Consider the following 4,743-nt stretch of genomic DNA (forward strand, 5'->3'; position numbering starts at 1 on the left):
TCTCTCTAAGGAGATGCCACATATTTGCGAATTGTTAGTATTGCCACTTTAGATTGTGGGCAGGGGAGCTTAAACACACAGTTGTGGTGAAGCCCAGATTTTGTAAAGTTCACTGGACTAGTCTTAGAGCTTATCGTCAGTACACCATAGCGTCATTTTAGCACGGTAGGCAAAGGTCTGTGCCCAATGCCGCGATGGTATTCATGATGCTGGAGATTGAATTAACCGCTCCTTTATGCGTTATAAGGAACCGGTGATAGGCGTTCCTATTATTTGTAGGTAGCGGAAGATGGTGTGCAGCCGTCAAAGGACATTCAAATACGTAATGGTCTGGTGACCCTTCTGATCCACAGACACAGATATCTGTATTTGAGATGCCGTGGCGATTGTAATAGCTGGGAAACGGGCCGTGACCCGTGATGAAGTAGGTGAGAGGTGCTACGGCAAAGAGTCGATCGGCGGAAAGTTTCGGGAGGTAGGTGAAAGTCCGTCTGCCTGTCTCGCATTCGGTCCACTCACGTTGCCATTGGTGCATTCCTTGCTCTCGTAGGAGGCCCTTTAGATAAGAGCAGGGCGCAGGTACGGTGATGGGTTGGGCTGTCGGGTTGGAAATTGCATCTTTGGCCAACGTGTCAGCAGCCTCGTTGCCCTCATTATTCGCATGGGCTTTAACCCAGACTAGATTGAAATGGTAATGAGGGTGTTGCATAAGGAGATGTTGGAGACTGAGTATGAGAGGTGAGACATGATGATGGTTCTCAAGTGCAAGTAAAGTTGAAAGGCTATCGGTATAGATATTTGCTCGTGGGATCTGGCAATCTATGAGATGTTGCACTGCTGCCGTAATTCCCAGTACTTCCGCCTGGAAGATGCTATTGTGAGTACGAAGTTGTCCTTGCCAGTCGTGTACAGTTTTGCCATTCTCATAGTGCACGAAAGCACTGCCTACACCATTCTCCTGCTTTGAACCGTCTGTGTAGATCTGGTTCCCATTTCGTGGTGCGTGTGTCGAGGTGTGAGTCTGTTGCTTGTCAATTTTGATGTGGGTTCCACTTCCTCTGAGAGCTGGATGAGTATGGGTAGAAGTGGAGGGACGTTCGAACTGGACTGGACTGTAGCTGGTATTTGCGAAAGTTGCATCTTTGCGTAGGTGGATCAATTTAGTAAAAGTTGCCTCCATCTCTGCTTTTATATGGAGTGGTAATATGCTGGCTAGAACTGTTGCTGCACTGGTGGCGGTTGTGCGGTAGGCTTTGCTTAATTGCAGGGCGAAGGGGCGTTGTAGCGTTGTAAGTTGCCTGATCTTGCGAGTACCCATTGGCTGCGCACAGATCACTGCAGCGTATAAAGCTATTTTTTCTACAACTGTGAGGTATAGCACTTTTTGGATGTGGGGGTTTTGGCCCCAGTTGCGACCTTGAAATTGTCTTGCTATGCGGGCGATAATTGACGTCTTGTTTCTAGTTTCCATGATATGCGGAATCCAAGTGAGACCTTGGTCCCATACTACCCCTAAATACTTGAGATTCCGCACAATTTTGATGTTTCGGCCTAGGAGTTTTATGCATGGACGACGAGTTGGATTGGTACCTCGTCTGGGAATTATTATTGCTGACGATTTTCCTATGGAGATCGTGAGCTTTAATTTGTTGCATGCGGTGGTAAATAAGGTGCAGGTCTCTGTGCTGTTGCGTTCCAGTTCTTTCCTGGTACGTCCTCTTACGAGCAGGGCTATGTCGTCTGCATAAGCAGTGATGTTTGTAGCTGTTGAAGATGTTGAATAAGTTGGAGGGGCAGTGTGCTCCTCTGAGGGCCTGCTTAATTGCTGGCCACCAGAGGGTGTCGAATGCACTCTTTAGGTCTATAGAAATGAAGACTGTGTGCATGTCGCTGTTTTTATTGCGTAGTATTGTATCCTGAATATTGTAAAGGGCATGTGTCGTGGAAAATCCTGTGCGGAATCCATACTGCCGGGGGCTGAGATGGTTAATTCTGTGCAGGTGGTGCTTGAGCCTGTTAACGAGGAGTTTTTCATAAATCTTGCCTAAAGCAGAGAGGAGGCAGATGGGCCGGTAAGAACTTGGGTCTTGTGGGTTCTTATTCTTTTTAAGAAAGAGAACGACATGTCCTCTTTTGAAGGCTGCTGGAAAGATTTGTTGGTGAAGAAGTTGATTGAAGTAGGTCTTAAAGAAGGAGGGGCGTGCTTTATAAGCTGTATGGATGATTGAATAATCTAAGCCGTCAGGTCCTGGCGCTTTTTTCCGAGGAAGGTGACGGAACAGCTGTTTGATTTCTTTATCGCTAAAGGGTACATCGGGAGGTGTCGCAGGAATGGTGGTGTTATTGCGAACCTTTCGTTGTTCTATCGTGTCCTCTTCTGGGTCATCGTTTGAGAAGACGGTGTCCAGAATGGTGGAAGCTGTGCTCTGCACGATGTTGGTGGTAAAATCCATGGTGGGTTGTGCGTGGATCTGGGCCGGGTTAAAAATCTTATTCGACGAGATTTTGTGTAAGATCCCGTAAGGATTGTTGTTGTTGGTACAGAAGGTGCGCCAGCTGGTGACTTTAGCCGTGATGATGTTCTTTTTGTATGCTGCACGCTCTTTACGGTATGTCATGAGTAGGTGTGTCTTTTCTTCTTCGTTAATAGTGGCGCGGAGACGTCGTCGAAGGGCTCTGCATTTTTGCCTTTGCTGCCTCAGCTCTTTGGTCCACCAGCTGACACCCTGTATTTTCTTGGCCACACGGATAGGAAGGTGATTTTTGCATGCTTCGTGTAAGCTTTCTATCAGATGATTCGTGTAGTGATCCATGCCGTCCGGGCTGCTGAATTTGTAAATGTTCTTTTCTTCTTCGCTGAGTAAGCGAGTGAAGGTGTGGGTAATGGGACGAATCTTATTGCTTGGTAACTTAAAGCGTCGTAGGATAGTAATGGAGGTGTCGCAGTCTACTTGAAAATGGATGTACTTATGGTCTGAAGCACTTTCCTCGTCTAAGATGGTCCAGTTTTGGATGAAGGATGCTATGTTGCTTGTAGATATGGTGAGATCCGGCCAGCCCTTTCCGTAGGTACTATCGTAGGATGGTGGCGCGTTTGGTGCGTTCAATAGCTGCAGGTCTTGGATTGCTAGGAAGTCTTCGAGTTCTTTTCCTTTCATTGTGGTGTCTGCGTAACCCCATATGGAGTTATGCGCATTGAAATCACCACCTAGGAGGAGTGGTGTGAAAGGATACTTTTCCCTGGTTTCCTGTATGTTGACGATGGCGTTGCTGATGTCTTCCGTGGGGGAAGAGTAAACAGAGGCAGCGATGATTTGTATGTTGTTGTAAACGAGTAAAATGGCGACGTAGTCTCTTTTGAGTGTGATAACGAGAGGGGACCAAGAAGGATTGCAACAGGCGATAACTGCTCTGGGGGCTTGATCATTCGTACCTGCTTGTGATTGAAAAATTTTCCAGGCTGTTGGAAAGCTGGCTACACGACGATCTTTACAGTATGGTTCTTGTATGAGAAGGAGGTCCAGGTTGTGGGTGATGACATGCTGGACCAGTTGGGAGGCAGCTGCTTGAGCTCTTTGTAAATTGATCTGAGCACAGCGTATTGGTCCATTTGTCTTGGGAGTGTCTGTGATTGCTGTTGTGAGAATATCGTTGCTGAAATTCTGTAAATCATCCATAGGTGGTATTGCATTTAATTCTGCTGATGTACCGTCCATAAGTTGGGCAGGTGACATCGTAGGCTGGGTGGTTGCAGGGTGATTTGCTTTTTGTGCGGTAGTTGCAATCCGCACAGTTGATGCAAGTGGCCTTTTGGGATTTGCAATCTGTGATCTTGTGATTGCCTGAGCAGTATGAGCAATATGCTTTGTTTTTGCATCTGTCTTGGGTATGCCCAAACTCCTGGCAGCGGTAGCAGCGACGGGTATTGAAATGTTCAGCGATGCGGTATGCCCGCCAGCCGAGATACAATCTTGATGATTGCATGATGGTGTGGAAAGCTGCGGGTTGGCATTCAACGATCCACTTGACGCCATTGCCCCTATCTTTTAACCTATAAGGACTTTGGCGTTGCTTTTGGAGATCTTAAATTCTGAGCCAATAGCTTGCTCTATTTCCTCCTGTGTGATATTAGGAGGGACGATGTGTATTGCTACCCGTGGGAATCTAATGATTGGCAATCTCGTTTTAACGATTTCTCAACCCTGTGTACTTTGGAGTGCTTGGGTGAGCTTTTCGAGATCTTCTTTAGTGGCACAGTCGACTGCTAGTCCTTCCTCCTGGATGTTACGAACTGTCGCGATTTTGATGCCCAATGAGGGAAGTGGGAACTGTGCGCTCAGCTTCTCTTTGAGCTCCTTTCTGGTTGTTCTGGTGTCCTCTTTCGGATAAACAAGCAGAGTGTGCTTATAGGATTGTGAGGTCGCTTGAGCGTATGTGCGCGTGATGTTATAAGTAGGCAGAATAGGTGTGGCAATGGGTGGTGAGGTGGCTAACTCCTGATCTGTGTTAACTTCCGCATCAGTTGTTGAAGGTACGGAGGACAGTCCTCTGAGGGCCAAATTTCGGAGAGCTTCCAGAGTTGTTGTTAACTGATCTCTGAGATCAGCAGGTAACAGGAATCGTTTGTTCCTGATAGTTGTACCAATTGTTTTTGCTTCTTCAATAAGTGAGTTCACTTTATCGGAGTAGTTATATTGCACTGATTCGATTAGTATAGCTGTGTCTAAGTTGCTATGGTGCACT

This window comes from Stegodyphus dumicola, chromosome 8 (assembly GCF_044657685.1).
Source record: "Stegodyphus dumicola isolate Sdum_Otavi_A_Nest chromosome 8, ASM4465768v1".
Taxonomy (NCBI): Eukaryota; Metazoa; Arthropoda; class Arachnida; order Araneae; family Eresidae; genus Stegodyphus; species Stegodyphus dumicola.